The 18,060-nt window shown below is 30.2% G+C and overlaps 1 protein-coding gene across 2 annotated transcripts in view; it reads right to left on the bottom strand.

Moving 5' to 3' along the window:
* LOC107443647 (plexin-B) overlaps nucleotides 1-18,060 on the bottom strand; it is a 600,640-nt gene that overhangs the window by 144,359 nt on the left and 438,221 nt on the right. For both annotated transcript variants that reach the window (XM_087157228.1, XM_087157229.1), the window contains one exon: nucleotides 2,249-2,291. The gene's annotated coding sequence lies outside the window, so the exon portion shown is untranslated. The remainder of the gene's footprint in view (nucleotides 1-2,248; nucleotides 2,292-18,060) is intronic.

The following is an 18,060-nucleotide window of genomic DNA, read 5'->3' as shown; positions in this document are numbered from 1 at the left end:
GGTGATTGAACTGATCCTGAGTACTCAGACAAGGTACAGTAGATATGTCAAGCATTCGTTTGAGGTGTCGCTCATACTGCTGGTTGTAGAGCTGGGGGTTGTAGGAACGATCCTGGTAGTCGACAAATCAAACGGCGTGCATACGCTGCAAGCTGCACGTTAAATCTTTCGTGGCAGAAAGGTTTCTCGTTAATTGCGGTGTGTAATTTTGTAGAAAGGGGTACCAGCTCATACAGGCGCCTATGAAGTCTGATCAGGATCAAATTTACGTGGCATCCTAACCACTTCCGTTAAATGATAGAGCCCTTAAAAAGGGGCTACCTGCTTGGCCATGGTTGGATTATGAATTATGATGATGTACACATGTCACAAGTTATAGTTCGCGATTGCCTCGAGTCACTTCATCAACAGCAATGGAGTCATTGAAAAGTCTTCAAAGACCAGGCTTATTTCTTGCCCCCCAGGAAAACTTTTACACTATTTGTTCACTGCTGTTTGTTCTTAAAAATGTTCTTGGAAGTGTAAACAACAATATGTTCACATAAAGTTCGCCTTTTGCCGATACTCTTTAATTGTTCTCAATGCATCCATGTTAGAACAACTTTATACTCACTTTAAATGCTCTTATGAGCATTGGTTAAATAATTATGCACAATTTGCAGTGTATTTCTCTTACTCTTTAAAACATTAATGATGGTGTTGTTATAGCTATTGTAAATCTGACGCTATTAGGTATGTCCACTTTTCATTTGTTCTACCGTGATGATGTTTATTTATTATTAATTTTCCCATTTCATACAATCTGGCGCCAGGCATTGGTAATAGATGACGTTACTAAAGTTAAAAGTAATAAACGTTTTAAATTTATTAATGTAGAGATGTATTTAGCGTAATAATTGGTACCATTTTTATAAAAATACGTTTTAGAAACATTAATGCAGTTTGATTGATGATCGGAGGACGAGTTGAGATTTTGGAAAGTAAAAAAAGAAATGCTTTTTGTGCTGTGTAAGTATATGCATACGCTAATGACTCCTAAACTTATATCTTAAAAAATTCAAAAAACTATTTATTTAATTTTTTGCTTTTTTTGACAGCCGATATGATAGTTTGTAAATGTTCAGAAGTGAAAAGAAAAAAAATTATTTTCTTGGTAAGCCCTTCCTTCTCTTCTAAAAAGAACTGACTACCTCCCCTTTCATGAAAACAGACTTAGTTTCATATAAATTTTTAGTCTCTCCTTTAAATTCGCCTTCTCTTCTTATAACCAAAGCCCGTGTCACTCCAAGTTAAAAAGCAAACTCACGAGAATATAAATGATCCCCTTTAAGCGGAACAAAGAGGCCCATCTTCTAGCGCTTTCTTCAGACGATTCTGAAATAAAAAGAATAAAACGCGAAAGCTTTTTGCGTGTGGTATTTATTAGAGTGGCTTTTGTGGCAACACCACTTAAAGATAAACTCCAACGAAGGGCTCGCCTAGTTGTTGTTAGTTTGTTGCAAGCTATGTTCTAGTGTCTCCCATAGATTAGGCCAGGTGCATTGACATGGATATAACTGCCAAGAGAAAAAAGACTTTTTTATATTTTTATTTGCTCTTTCTTTTCTTTCCGGCGTTGAAAATGGTGAATTCGAAAATTACAGTTGAGAATATGAGTTGCGTTTTCAAAAGGTTATTGCTTGAAACAAAGGAAGAAATTATTTTGACATAAAAATGTCATTACTCTCCATAAGCAGGTAATATCAGGAAGATATATTTCTTTCTTCCTTTCACGGAGATGGTATATTAATGTTCACTTCGCTGCTGCGAATCGTCGTTTAGTGATATGCAAGCGAAAGAAGCGAATTAAAGTTGTTTTGAAAATCGAATTTTCAAGTTAAAATATTATTTAAATTTATACAGTAAACATGACGTATGTTAAATATTTTAGTTAAGATGAAATTTGACGAAAATTTTAAACGAAATTATTAACGTATTTATTCTATAAATCAATTTGGAATAAAATGATGAATTCTTGATACTTAAAGGATTAAAATGAGCCATTGCCGAAGTCCTAAGAAATTACCCGATGGCGATTCAAATATTTGAAGATGATAATAGGGTTCACCTTTGGAAATTTAAAACTGTTTTGGTAAATTTTAATAATGACAATATTTTCTTAAAAGTAACACATCATTAGAGGTTGCATGCAAACCTTTGCGAGTTACATAAATAGAATGTAAGAAAAAAAATATTAAGATTTACTTACTCTTTTTTGTTTGATTAAACTTTATTTGAACAAAATATTGTACCTGAAAGAGTAAAACATTTTAAGTACACAGTTAGAAATTTTGCAATAAGTAGACAAATTATATTTTATATGCTGCAATTTCAATATATGCTGAGACAATTTATATTAATCATATATTCTAAACTTGATTACTAGACACTACAGTTCAATTTGAACGAAAACATGGCTTGATATAACGTCTTGTAAAAGTTGCAATAAATTTGCACCGCAATTCTTAATCGTTGAACTGATTTTAATGTGAGATGACCACAATTTAACTAGTACAACTCTTAGCAAGAAAATAATTGGAATTAAAAAAAAAAACTAAATTTAAAAATTAAACAAATGTAATTTATACACTTTTCTGACAAAATATTTTTACAACGCGTACTAAATAATACCTTAACAAAATTTCAAAAACTGTTAATTTTATTCAACTCTGCTTTACATTGTTTTATTTCATGTAACGCTGTAAAAATATTGTCATTAAAGCAATCAGTTAACTATTATTGAATTAATTGAAAAATATCAATTTTATGAATTCAATTAATTAAAAAAAATTATTTTATTTTTTTGACAAAAAATATCTTAAAGCAAATTGAAAAATTTGTTAAATCCCAAAAAATGATTGAGTTAATTCCAACTCTCCTTTACATTGTTTCATTTCGTGTTATACACAAAACTACTGTCATTAAGACGCCTCCAATCTCGCCATCTTGGATTTTAGGTTAAATTTTTGATTTGTATTTTCTTAATATTTATTTTTCATACTTAACAAATTTTTCGATTATATGGTATTGTTAGACACTATACTTTTCAAACAATGTATAAAATAAAGGGATCGCTTTATTAGATAAGGAGTAATAGAGCTTGATAATTTATAGAATTTCTATAAATTTTTCTCAACAGTCGGTAGTGCATATATCAATAATGCTAAAACTGAGCTTTTTCAATGCATCTTTTCCAAGAAGCTACTTATGATATAGCTTTTGAATTTTTTTGGGGCTATTTGAGATTATATTAGTTGCATGTTGTGATAATGTTTTAGAGTAAACTGGAATACTTTTTGGGTTGTGAAAGATTTTCACTCAAACTTTTTAAAAATAATTAAAAAAGTTCTAAGATCATAACTTTTTAAAAGAAATTCTACTAAAAATTATGTATTAACAGTTATTACAGCATAAACATGTATAGTAAATATTTTGTGAAAAAAAAACTGAAGCAGTATCTTGTTTAGATGCTGAGAAAAGGTACATTTAAAAAGGTCAGTTTTAGCATTATTGGTATAGGCCATGCCGACTCCCCTTAAAGCATTAAAATGAAGCGTTTTGTGGTTTTGAGTTGAGTAAGTTATTTAAAACTACAAGTTTCTCAGTTTTTAGATTTTTTAAAATCTAATTTTATTATAGTTGAAATTTATAAAAACAGATTTGGATAACGTTAAAAAATGCTTTCAGCGTTAATTGTATAAAAATAAAGATAGTACTTAACAGAAATCTAAAAAAAAGCAATTGTACACTATTTCATTACCTACCAAAAACTGTTGATTTCGGAATTGTATTAGCATAATTTTGTCATAAAAAATCAATTGCGAATCTAAAATAGCGAACGCTTTATATCTTAAATTGGGATTGGGTGGCGGCCTTGCATTTTTTAGATGATGTATCGAAAAACACTGCCAAATAGAGTAAATACGCCCATCATCAGTTTATTGGTGAAAATTAAATAAAAAGGGTTAAAAGCGTATTTAGAATTTTCCCTCCAGGTCTCTACCCCTTTCCACAACTGAGTTCGATTGGGAGGGGAAAAGTCTCTTAAAAAAAGGCAAAACCTAATTTTTCAACAATTTGAAAAGCATAAAAAGTTTTTTGTTACATTAAGTTTTCTAGAAACCATTAATTTTATTTCACTTTATTTCGTTGTTGCGTTTCATAGCATGCATTGTAATGACAATTTCATAGTTAACGGTAAAAATGCAATTTTATATTTAGCATGCATTGAGTAATTATATAATGTAAGTATATATTATTACTTATGATATACATTTACAAGTTTTCAATGCCAGATCAGTTGGCACACGACAAAGAGGCAGGCCGAATTTGAGATGGATAGATGGCCTAGAGAAGGATCTTTTGGTCTTAAAAACTAAAAATTAGAAAACACTAGCAAAAAAAAGGTTAACCTGGAAAAAACTTATTGAGAAAGCCAAGGCCCACCTTGGGCTGTCGAGCCGATGATGATGATGATATATTTACATATTAGTAATAATATATACATTATTTCTTATAGTAGTAATGTTTAGTAAGTATTGTATAGTATAGTATGCATTTCCATATATAGTTTGCATGAACTAATGCATTTCTATGACATTTAAAAACAAATGAAATAAAAAAGATCAAATTTTAAAATTCAACAATTTTAAAAACATAATTAGTCATTTTTTTAAAACAAAAAGCGGTTAAAGAGAGTTAAAACTTTTTTCTTCTGGCAATAAAAATATCTATAATATCATTAATTTAATTCAATTCTGTTTAGCAATTTTTCGTTTCATGTGAAGGCATAAAAACATTGTCATTTGACAAAATTCATTCAAGAAAATGTACAAATAACGAATCACTATCACCCTTAAGTGCAAAGGGCATAAGTCATCCTAAATTGAGCTTGAGTAGGAAAAAAATGACACGGGGGGGGGGGGGAGAAGTAGTTTGTCACCTTCACTTGAGCATCTCATTAATTTCTATATTAATAAGGCTGAGTTGACTGTTGGCGTTTATTATCTCATCCATGATAAATTAAGGAAGTTCATCTACTTTAAGCACTTCCGCTCTGTTGGGACGGAAAAAAAAATGATCATAATTCATATCTGGTTAAATTTATTGGTGTGAGGAATCATAACAGTTACTAAGATTTTAAAATTTAATATCATTAATATATACATGTTACATGAGTTTTGTCTTGCACTACAAACCATATTTGGCAAACTACGAGGCGATCTAAACTGTAAAACAGGATTTTTCTAGCCTTATGACTAAGAAGTAAATGAATAAAATATTTATAAAACGTCTTTAGATTTTTGATTAAAAAATTTAACCATTTTTATCTGAATAAAATTGCAGTTCGCTTAATAAATGTTTACTTAGATTATTTTTTTTCTAACTTGAATAATTTATAAAACTAAAAACTTAATTTTGAATTTTTTTAAAATTAAAATTTTTTAATATTTTTAGCAACATTTTTTAAAGCTATTTATTAAAAAAAACATCATTCAAGTTGACTACAGTAACAAAGAATATTTTTTATTAGAGATGAGGCATAAGGAAGAGACATAATGAGAACTAAACATTTTGAATAAATTTTACTTAAATTGTTTTTTAAAGCTATTTATTAAAAAAACATCATTCAAGTTGACTACAGTAACAAATAATATTTTTTATTAGAGATGAGGCATAAGGAAGAGACATAATGAGAACTAAACATTTTGAATAAATTTTTCTTAAATTGTTTTTTCAAGATATAATCTTTTTGTTAAATTAATTAATTGCTATCTGTTCTTATTCACTGCTATCGATTTGTAAAATCGTTAAAATAATTTTAATAGTATAGGAAACTGGATTAATCACTGGATTAATTTAACATTTACTTTTCGAAAATTCAATTTCGGGATAATAATAAAATGTAAAGAGTAGTTTGAAGTTAAAATTTAAAAATCATAGAATCTTGGCAGAATCATAGTCCATAGTCATTAATATTGTTTCATAACATGTAGAAATATCCATTTGTTTTTATATTTGATGTAAAGAAATTCTTTTTGGGCAAACAATATTGAATGGCAATTAAAATATTTAAACGGGAACATCTTCAATATGCTAAAGCTTTTAACGGCAAATTGAAAGAATGTAAATTTTCTCCAATCCTTATCAAAACTAACTACTATATCTAACATAAAAAGTTTGACTAGTAGTAACAAAAGGGGAAAAAAAAAGGCAACACACAAGTAAAGAATAAGTAAGAGCTGATAACAGCGCCAATCCTTGTCTTTTATTGGTCTAACTTCCCAACAACGAGTACAAGCGAAACTATCTGGAAATAATACTTTTTTTTTTTGTATACTCTTCTTTTACTATCTTGGCATCTTTTTCTTCTGTGGTATGGCAACATACCTATATCAGCAGGAGGTTACAAGTAAAAAAATTTTTCGCGTCACACGCCCCCTTCTCAAAATGGGTCAATCAATTTTTTGGATCTGTTTTTTTTCTTTATGGTGCCTAGTTTTCGAACAGCAGTATTTTCATCTGAGGTAGTGAAAGTAATTAGTATTGATCGCATAGTTCGAAGTGAGCGGCTAGCGTAAATCATTAATTAATGGCGAACTTGCTTGTCAGAGTTAAGTGAGAAGAAGTTTTGGAGAAGTATGGGGTAAGGTGTTGACCAAATGTGGCATTCTCTATTCCAAGATATGTTCCATTTTTAGCAAAAGATATGACAACGTTAGGTGATATTTGTTTAGATTATTTTTTTGTCTCAGTTATAGAAGAATTGAAAACTAATAATGATAAATGTTCCTGACCTAAAAATAGTCTAATAGATATATTAAATTAATCATTTAGTGGGTTTCGAGTTCGTTCTAATGAAAAAGTGACAACTTGGATTTTATTTTCACTTGTAAAAACGTATTATCTATTTATATATTTCTCTTTTATGGCACCATGAAATCGGGTATTTCTCTATCTATTGGCAACACTATACTTATTATTCATTTTGTTAGGTTGTCTTAAATGATAGTTTAAGTAGTGTTGGAATAGTTACTTACACGTTAAGTATTTATTTAGAATAATAATGTATTTTTATAAAAATAAAATATTATTTACGAAGTAATTATATAGAGTTATTGATCTTTTCTAAAAATAGTCGTAGAAATTTTAAACAATAATTGGTGCTATGGTGCAGCAAGCTGTCATGACAGAGATAGCCCTTTTCGAGCAATGTATGTATATATATATAGATTACTAATAAATATCTTATATAATAGATTTTAATATTTTGTATTAAATAAGGTTTTACTAATCTCAAATCCGGTTAAGTGAAGATTGGTTGTTTCCCTGCAATACATACTTTTCTTCTCATCTAGAGAAATGGTGTATAGTGGGAAAGTTTTATTCAAAACCATGCAGGGGCATGTCAGTTGATGTCTTATAAAAAAGCGGCTTTCGAAGATTTGAGGTAGAAAGTTTTTACCACACTGTTGACCGGTGACGAGTTAACTCTATGTTGTTACGAGTTAACTACGAGTTAACTCTAAATAATGTTGACCGTTCATTATCTATTTCACTTGCATTATATATTTCAACACTTACATTATCCATTTCAACATTTGCATTGCCTTTTTCAATTCATGAAACACAGGGCGATATAGAATTTTCAGAAGCTTTGCGCATCATGTTTAGTCAAAAAGCTTTGCGCATCGTGTATCAAAAATAATAGCCGTGACATGACACAGCTTCTATTGATGGCCAATAAAGTGTTTAGTTACATATTAGATAACGATAAAAGTCTAAATTACTTCCACTAAAATTGAAGTTTGTTAGAAAGCACACGATGATAGTAGATAAAACTGTTGACAAAATCAAATATAAATTAGGTAATGAAAAAGACAGTATAAATATTATTTTTGTTAATTGATAAATATTGAAAATAAACAAGTTAATATGCAAATTTAGCTCGTAAAAAAAAAGGAATACATTAAATACGAATTTTTCTCAGGACTATATCACGCGTGTAGGAAATTTTAATTCGTTAATGGATTAAACAGATTTAGCTATTTGAAATGTCACTAAATTTCATATACAGTCAATTAATTCATTTCATTAACGATATGATAAGTTTTTTTAAAAATTTCGAATGGAGAGAATTTTTATTTTAACAGATTTTCACTATTCCCAGTCTGTTAATTATGAAATTACTCAGAAATTGCGACAGTGTTTTAAACATTTTATTCCACGGACATGGCGAATGTAACATTAAAAATTGCCTTTTAAATTGGGTGATTAAAATTATATATTTGCGAAGATAAATTAGCTAACATATAGTGGCAAATTTTTCAACTCGTCAAATAATATGTTTTTTGAACCATAATGTCCTCGCTGTTTCTAATCTCATGGTGTTTGCATCATTTAATCCCCAACAGTGCGAGAATGATTAATTATCCGAACATAAAATTCTGTTGAATTTCTCTGTGCTACCTAGGGACGAAAGCATTAAATTCGCTTCAACGTATTTTAATTAGCAAACTATATATGTAGGCTGAAACACCCCCTATTTCAGACAGAAATTATTAAATCCACCCTTCACGCGGAATATTTCGTACGTCCCATAACTTAGATTAGGTGAATTTTTATTCCATTTCATTTTTATGACTAGATGTAAAATTATAATCGTAAAGTGATTAATGAATTACCAATATTTACGCTATATACATTTTTATCGTGTGCGTGTAATTAATTACACTTGCATTAAAATTTTTCCGAAGCTTTTCATAAATATTTTCATACATCAATATTTTAATAGATTACTTAGAAATATATAGATTTTTGTTATCAAAAACTAGGAATAGAAAGGAAGTTGTAGACTTTAAAATAATTTCGTTTCGAATTCAAAAATATATTTTTTTTCAGTGAATACTATTGCGTTTTTAAAAGAAAGGACAACTCAACGAACCCGTTTTTATGATAATTTTTTATTTTATATAATTATATGTAGCTAAAGGTATCACGTGAGAAGGGTCTGTCATTTCATTTCATTGTCTTTTTTATTTCGAATAGATTATCTTTAATATTATTTTAGCAATATTTTAGAAATAGTTGATAATGTGTACCATCAACAACAGAAGGGTGAGCAATAGTAGTAGTAAGCAGAGGCCAAATAAGCAAGCGGGCAGAAAAAAGCTGACTTCCGGTTTCCGACATATTTTTGTTTTCCACCCAGGTAGAAATAAGCAACCCTTTACGCTTTATAGTGACTTCACTTTCAGGAGGGCAGAAATAAGTTCCGCCGCACCAAAACCTCTGCTTACTACTAATAGTGATGTTTAATTCCTTATAGCATGTTTATACTCACTATGAGTTCAGTTATTTGCTTTTCTGTTTTTGAAACTGAAATAACAGTTTCGATGCCTCGTCATAATAGCTTACATTCAAAACAGCACAAATAACTTCGATACTATAGTCTTGAAGCAAGAACAAGGATCAGGTATGCAACACGCAACAAAAAAAACTTAAAAACACCAAGTGTCAATGGCGTGTTGCGCATGCGCAGGGGAAGCTTACAGGAATAGTGGCTGCGGAAATGTTTCAATAACATTAATTATTTTAACATTTTAATCGGGATGTTTGATATCGCTCACAGAATTTTGTTACATTTCTTCCTGACTGTTGTGTATTTGTTCTATTTCTGCGACTTTGTGAGCTGAACGGGTAGCAGCGGCCGTTAACCGTAAGTCATCTGGGCTAAGTTAAATCTTCATTGAAGTTGTTTTTGATTAGAATTAATGAGTCTTTTCAGTTTAGTCACGGGCTACTTTGATGGGATACAAAATTATACTTCATAAACTTACATACTGTTCGATATAAAATACAGTTAAAATTTGATATTTTTCCCACACCACAGAAATGATTCACCTTAAATCAGATCAAACTTCGACGGTATTTCGCAAGTTCTATCCTCGCGCTTATGACTCAGACTAAGTGAAATCCTTCAAAGACATACAATGCATTTCTTTAATCTGGTAGTAAGACCAGAGAGGGAACATGTCCAAGGAGGGGTATGTACCGACCACAAAAGACTGCGGAAGGTGAAGTAAAAATAACTGAAGTGCACAATTGCTGATGGAATTCAAATAGCGGAACACTCAAGTGCTCATCCGAACCCAAGCTTTTTATTATTCCCAACATCAAACTGCTGCTGCTGCTATCTGCGAAATCTTATTTTGGTTGAATTCGCCGGATCGTTGAGAGGCAATCAATTTCTTTTTTTTCTTCTTCCCCCCTTTTGCCTTTTTTGATTCAGGGCAAGCCTCCTGTCCTTTCCATGTTCCACTTCAGAAAACACTTGCCTTCTTCTGCGGGGGCGAGGGTTGAATCTAATCACTGCTAGGGGTCGTCTCTCGGGGGAAAAGTGGGAATAGCGACGTGTCCTGATCACGTCACATTTTACCAAGAAATAGATGGGCCATGACTATCGTAGGGGTGGAGACAATTTTTTTCTTCTAATAATTACGGGAAAAAAATTGCATGGACTATGGGTATTAGCGATGGTCATATACATTGATTATAATAATTTCTCCGACCTATATTAGACAGGTCGAATAATTATTTTTTTAATTGTTAGGTATTCCACAGAAGATGTTCCATTCATGTGATTGGTACAAACATAGTCATGAAGTTTGACTGAATGTTTTGAATCATAGGTTTGATTCTGAAATCCGAAATAAGATGTGGCAAGTAGAATACATGCAATAAAGTACACGACAAAGTATATTTCGTTGGGGAAAGTTCTGTTTATGTAGTGTGTTTCTCTGGTCCAGAATAAAAATTGAGCGACATTCTACTATATTTTTAATAATGTAGAAATACAGAAAAAAAAGGCTTTCAACATGGCCATGATTATAAGTGAGTATTCATGGTTGCAACACTTGAATACGTAACACTCCAATATGGGTGGGAAGATATTATTTCAATTTCCTGTTGAATTTTTACTCATGTATTGATGTCTTCAAAGTTTATTCTTATATAACAAAAAATTCCACATTTTTGTGTAGTTCATCATCAATTGCTCTCTTTTTATTAAACGAGTCATTATAAGGATACTAGTATCTATAATTAAGGAATGTTGGGACATCTCCAGTTTTTAAGATCAAAGGCACACTAGGAGGTGATGAATCTAGTATATAGTCCGACTTCAGAATTAAATCATATCAATGAGGTAGGTATCCACTAACAGCTACGCAAATAGAGGTTCGGTTTGGGCCTAATCTAAAATCACCAGAGCTGACTGTAAACTCTCAAACCATACAACCACTCACCCTACTGGAATATCCTAGATGAGATTTTTCAAGAAGACAATCATTTGCAATTCCTTCTTCACGACAAATGTAAGAAAACTAAATCTTATTTTAAATACATCTTGTTTCTTGTAACGAATAATCCGATTTGATGAGGCCAGAATGTTTTGGCAAAGAATTAGTATTCCTTGAACTTTGAATGTTTAGTTAATTATCGTTCAGGATCATTTTAAACATTATTACGGAGCACATTATGTGTCTTATACACAGTACATATTCTAAAATAGAAAATTTAATAAAAGAGGACAGCAATATAGAACTGAAAACACAGCTACGCGACTATCCAATCATCGAGTTCAGGGTGGAGGCATCGGGTTCTCAAATTGCCTGCGATCTTCAGCTCAATTCGAACATCGTCCAGAATTGGAATAGTTATTCCAATCCTCTGATGCAAACTCTCTGGTGACTTCGAGGAGAGAGAGAGAGCCGGAGGAAATAGCTTCACGCCAATACACATTGCATGCAGGGGACAATTTAAGTGTTTGTATAGCGGGAGGAAACCTTGTGAGTCATTGGGCAAATATTATTCCAATTCCACGGCATCAAATCCTCTCTCCGCCCTCTTACAAAATACACACATATATAAACTGATATCATGCCATCTCGCTTCTCACGCGTTCGAAAGGCTGAGAAAGGTACCTTTGGGAATTCCATGTCGTTAGCGTTTTTATTTCTTTTATTTTTTTCTCCCCTGATTCGATCACTGGCCAGATCTTTGGAGTGGAGAGACATGGCCGTTGTGGCACAGGTTCGGAAGACAAGTGCGAGTAAAGAAAGAAAAATCGCCAAACAAAGAAGTTTCTGTGTCATAAAGCAAACATCGGTTTTTCTGGCGGAAGACAATTTCGTTAACAATACCGAATAAGAAAAATTTATGTTAGCTGTCATCTTATAAAGAGATATGAATGGGAATAAGAATAATACAAGCCTGTACGTTTAGCAAAATTTTGCGCGAGTTCGAAATGTATGGATATTTAAACAAATCGAATAGTTTTTTTTTTTAATAAACAAGAAATATAATCAGAAGGATTATGTCATAAAAGAAATTGAATAAGGTTAGATATTTGTTTGCTGTTTAATATTTGCTTTAAGAATATTTCAGGAAACAATTAAGTATGAACAGTAGAGTAATGCTTAGATATTTGGGTATAGAATGGAGTTTTCTAATCAAATTTTAGAAAAAGCAAGAACCAAAGAGATGCAGATAATGAAAACTTGAAAATTTCAAAATAGTGAATCTTTTTATGGATTTGATCCAATACAATATATTAATTCAATGGTCACAAATAAATGAATTCACATGTTGGTATTAATGTCGACTAAAACAACTCCATGAATTTTATCTCATTATTTCAATCCTTTTAGAATAATCGGCTGTTTACATGAAACGAAAACAAATATTGCATTATGAGAGAACTCAACAACGTTCATAGTTTGGTGATGAATGATTGAACAAAAGAATGATAGTTTCTATTAACTCAAAACATTGTTTTAAGGTTCATTAAATGTAACAATAGCGTTTTGTTCTATTACAATTTTTTTACTCAGTAATGTCAGTTTCTGTTAATATTTTTCCGCTTCTTTGGGGTTTACAATGTAAAGTACGTTTTTTCTTTTTCAAACTATAGATGAGGTAAAATTTATTTTTTCATTCTCCTGACAATTGACTGCTTACATGAGGATGGCATTACAGGACTGGGTTCAACAAGATTGACAATTAGTCGATAAATGACCGAACAAACGAATGACAGTTTTTATTACCTCAAAACATAGCTTAAAGGTTGATGAAACGTAACTAAAGCGTTTTGTTCTCCATTACAATTTCTTTTCTCTTTTTTACCTAATTAATTTCACATCAGTTTCGGCAAATCCTGTAAACATTTTAGTACGTTTTTCTTTTTCAAACTATAGATGAGGTAAAATTTATTTTTTCATTCCTTAGATAACTGAAGAAAAAGAATTTTCTACTGTATCCTTCCCTCTCAATGACAAATACATCATACAGACGTTCAGTCAGTAAGAAGACATATATCGACGGTTTACATTATGGGACAGGATTCAAAACATTGATAGTTTGTTGATGAAACGTAACTTAAGTGTTTTATTTTCCAATTATATATTTTTTTAATTTTATTTTATTCGATTCAAGCTATAAGCACAACTTTAAAGAATTTGCTTCTTCGCGAATTTTGTTTAATGCTAAATTAGTATTTTACTTTTAAACCTAAACCACATTTTGCTACACGCCGGCAAGTTTGATTTCTGCTTTCTTTTATTTCATGCTCTTTTTCAACTGAATTTTTTTAGCGATATCGACACATATAAAGAACAATTTTTATCTTAATATAATTGTTCTTCATTCAGAAATATAACATTAAATTATACTAAAAGATGTGTCTTGAGGAAGACTTTTGGTTTTTCCCATTAATAGTTTTATATTTTATATCATTTTATTTTTATATTATTTGTGTTTATATATATATATATTTTTCTAGCTTTAATAATAGTAAATTTTTTCTAGATTTTTTGGGGGTTTCATTTTAAAATAAATTTTTCTTTTTCAAACTATAGATGAGGTTAATTCTATTTCTTCGATCTCCAGGCAATTGAAGAAAGGCAATTTTCGACTACAGACTTCACTGTAAATGACAAATACATCATACAGACGTCCATTCAGTAAGAAGACATGCTTTATATATATACATTCTCACTCTCTCTCTGAATCCATAACAGCTACAGCCATATGCCGCCCTAATATATCATACAAAAAATCTGTTTAATATACTGAAATATCTCCGATTTCCCTTTCATCAATCACAATTATTACACGTTTCTATACGGGTCCACTTCATCATTCTATGCTGGAGGGCAGCATGGGGCTTGCCTCGTTTGTTGCCCCCCTTCGCCTCGGAACAGGGCTCACTTGAAATGAGTCTTCCTTTATGGAGGAAGTCGAATATGGTGGGTTTTCAGCTTGTTACGGTTTTAACGACCCGGTGAGACTCCTGTTATAGTAAATTGGGAGGGAATTCGATATTTCCATATGAACTTTGCGAACTTGAAGAGAGTACCCGGAAAAGGGCGGTCCAGCGAAAGAGGGGCGGGAGGAGACACAAGAACGTTCTTTTGAACTGCCGAGAAAAAGAAATAAAAAGAATTCTTTTTGAGTGGAAAGTAAATATTTCTGGATGGTTTGTAGTAAATAAGACTTATGTGGTTATTTCGTCTTTTATTTGAACAAGGAATTCAATGAGATTTGCCAGAGACATTTTTAAGAATATTTCTAGGAATATTTTGATTCTTCTTATTTTACGTCATTAATAAAATATAATGGGAGAAGTTCCACTTTTTTTTCTTGATCTTCCAATGCTGTGATTACTCTTTGAATTTGTCAACTAATAAATAAACTGTAGAGAATTGCTCAGAATGGATTACTAATATCAAAACTATATTGGAAAATTATTTGACATTACTGCACTTCTCTTACTTGCTTACATGATACTACAATTCAATTTAAATTGAAACAGGGTTTAATTTAACATCATATTATGGTTAAAACATTGATATTATGCTTCAACATTGAGTCCGTTTTTCTTAAAGTGCCGAAGTATACATTATTCATTTATTGTTACGTGCAACTGAAACATTTTATTTTTAGATAATTTTGTTTTAAAGATAACTACACTATTTATTTATAACTATTTATTATAAGGATAAAATTTCACTCCACCTTTAGACTAAAAACCAATTTACTATATCACTTTTTTCTACATTTTGTTTAGTTGAATTGCCTATTAATTCTTAAAAGTGAAAAAAATAAGTTACTACTTTTGCTTTATCTATCTGAGATTATTCAATTTGTTATTTTTAAAAATATAGCAGATTAAACCAAAAGCTAATACGTGTTTTTCAAAAATTTCCAAAAGTTTAAATTAAATTAATAAAAAATAAATAATAAAAATCACACAAAGCTGCGATTCAGTATATCGATTAAAATCGATATTATAGTTCAACTTTGAATCCATTTTTATTAAAGTGCGGAAGCATACGTTTTTTATTTACTGTTACTTTCATCTAAAATATTTTATTTTTATAATTTGTATTTCTTAATTTTGTTTTAAAGTTAATTAAAAAAATTTTATCAGTTGGATAAAATTTCATTTAGATAAAAACAAATTAACTATATCACTTTTTTTTGTTGTTTTAATTTAGTTTTGTTGAATTGCTTGAAAGTGGAAAAAAATGTCATTACTTTCACTTTATCTATCTGAGATTATTCAACTTGCGATTTTTTAAAAATAAAAGATGAAGAGCTAATACGCGTTTTTCAATAATTTTCAAAAGTTTGAAAAAAAATGAAGAAAAAAAAAATAGCACAAAGCTGCCACTCTGTTTATATAAAGACTTAAAAAATAACAAAATATTGAAATACATAGACTCGTTCGGTGTTAATCGATTCTTATATATAATAAAGTAAAGAATGGGAAACTTGTAAAAAGAAGGAAGAAAACATTATAACATTTTCCATCTTTATCCCTAAATAAATTAACGTGGCAAGTTATACAAAAAAATATAAAAAGAATTAAAAAAAAGAAAAAAACTAAAAAAGAGAAAAAAAGAAAAAAAACTTAACACAAAGAAAGCAAACATTAAATGAAAGGGTAAAAAAGAGTGAAAAAAATATCTCAGCTATATAATCGGAAAGACACTTAACCAAAAAGGACGCCAAGAATTTTAATTTGGCGTGTCTTGCTCTCCATCTTACAACTGAAGAAAAGAGAGCGAGAACTCCCCCGATTTTCTCCCAAGAACTAGCGAACGAATAGGCCACATTCATTAACTTGTTTTTATGTTAAATAAAAAGTCATTTATAAAAATGTTCGACTGCAAAGTAAAACCCTACAGTGTCAAAGCTAAAAAACTATATATCACCCTCTTTGCATGAAAAAGGAGAGAGAAAGAAAAGAGAAATGAAAAATAAACTTGAACCGTAACTTTATACACGCAAAACGAAAGAAAATTATTTGTTCTTACAAAAGATTTTTTTCTTTTTATCCTTTCTTACTCTTCTTTCTTGACTAGTTCTTCCTATTTTGATTTCCTTACGACTCCGCCTTAAAAATGTATACATCACCAAAAGGAATTTTCAAATTTGACATTTTTTTTTCATTTATTTACTTTTCTTTTTTTTCTTTTTCTTCTTCCATTTTTATACCCAGTAAAACGTTACGCTTTGACCTCACTTTCTTTTCAGTTACAAAGAGACTCAGATGGTATTAAATTAACTTAGTTTCGTAATTAACAATTACGAAGGCCATAATAATAATACACACAAAAAATTTTCTTGGAATAGAAATAATCAAAAAGAAAAGAAGAAAGTGAAAAAGTCTTCTTTTTAAAATGGATAAAAAGAGTAAAAGGGAATGTGTAGGAAAAAAAAATTCTTTTAAGGGAAAAAGTTAAAATTCCAATCGATGGAATTTTCATTACAAATACCGACTTTTTAATTGAAATGAATGAGAAGGGAATTTAGAAAGAGAGTTTTGACTAAGAGACTCTTTTTAAATACACTATTCATTTACATTCTTTTGGATGTAGTTAGCTGTAATTTGCCTGCAAGTCTTAAATAAAAAAAAGGGCCATTTAGTAATTAATTTTTCTCAATATAAAACATGAAAAACGATATTGAAAATTGCATTTGTTTCATATAAAAAGGACATTCCAACAATATTCAAGTATTTAATTGTATGATACTTTTTTATGTCAAAAAACAATCTTCAAATCGGTTAAATTGCATTATCGTTATCTCAAGATCTCCATTTTTTTTTTTTAGAATGAAGATTTTTTAAAAACTTTTAAGACCTAATATATCTATTTTTTTACAAGTTCAAAAAAAAAAAAAAAAAAAAAAAAAAAAAAAGAGCAAAAGTAATTAAACTCATGCTTTGAGTGTTGTATTCTTTCTTAAAGTGAAAGGTCAGGGAGATTTAGAAACTAAAGATCTTTAATTCAATTTTTCTTTTTAGATTTAATATTTTCATCAAGAGATTTGTTATAAGAGCATATTTTACCATTTTTGCTTAAGTATTTTTAAGTTTCGAGGTCTATCAATTACCAATAAATCTTTATTCATACTCTATTTTAGACTTTCAGTTCAGTGATTAAGACAAGAGTTCAATTCCCGGTAGCGGCTCAAAGCCTATCCAGTTTTAGATATAGATGGGTACCAGTTAGCTAGGAAAGTAAAAGTGTCATGTGAACAACGCTGACCACATTGTCAACATCATGCCGCTGGTCTCGAAATTGTACAGCCTTAGGCTCTAAATTATTCATATACAGTGAAACCTCTCGAGAGCGACCACTCTCTATTCCACAGTAAAATGGTCGTTAACGAAGGTTGGTCGTTCTTAGGGGTAACCTCCATTGACTAAGATTGGGAAACTGTTATCGAAGGTACATAAGCAGTTACGCTTTTTCTTTTGAGTTTGTATTTAATTTTTATCATAAAAATTTGTTAGCTTTCATAAGGAGAGGTTTGTTTGCTGTATTGTTTGCTTTAATTTAACTTTTAGCTCAAAAAATAAGAGCCACTTATAAATATTTTGAATTCATTTAATTTTACTTATTTGTTTTGCTAATATTTCTTGTTTTGCTAGTTTTTTTCGTGTTCCTTTAT

This window comes from Parasteatoda tepidariorum, chromosome 2 (assembly GCF_982258835.1).
Source record: "Parasteatoda tepidariorum strain Cologne lab strain chromosome 2, Ptep-v5.0, whole genome shotgun sequence".
NCBI lineage: Eukaryota > Metazoa > Arthropoda > Arachnida > Araneae > Theridiidae > Parasteatoda > Parasteatoda tepidariorum.
This window is presented reverse-complemented; position numbering and strand designations above follow the sequence as displayed.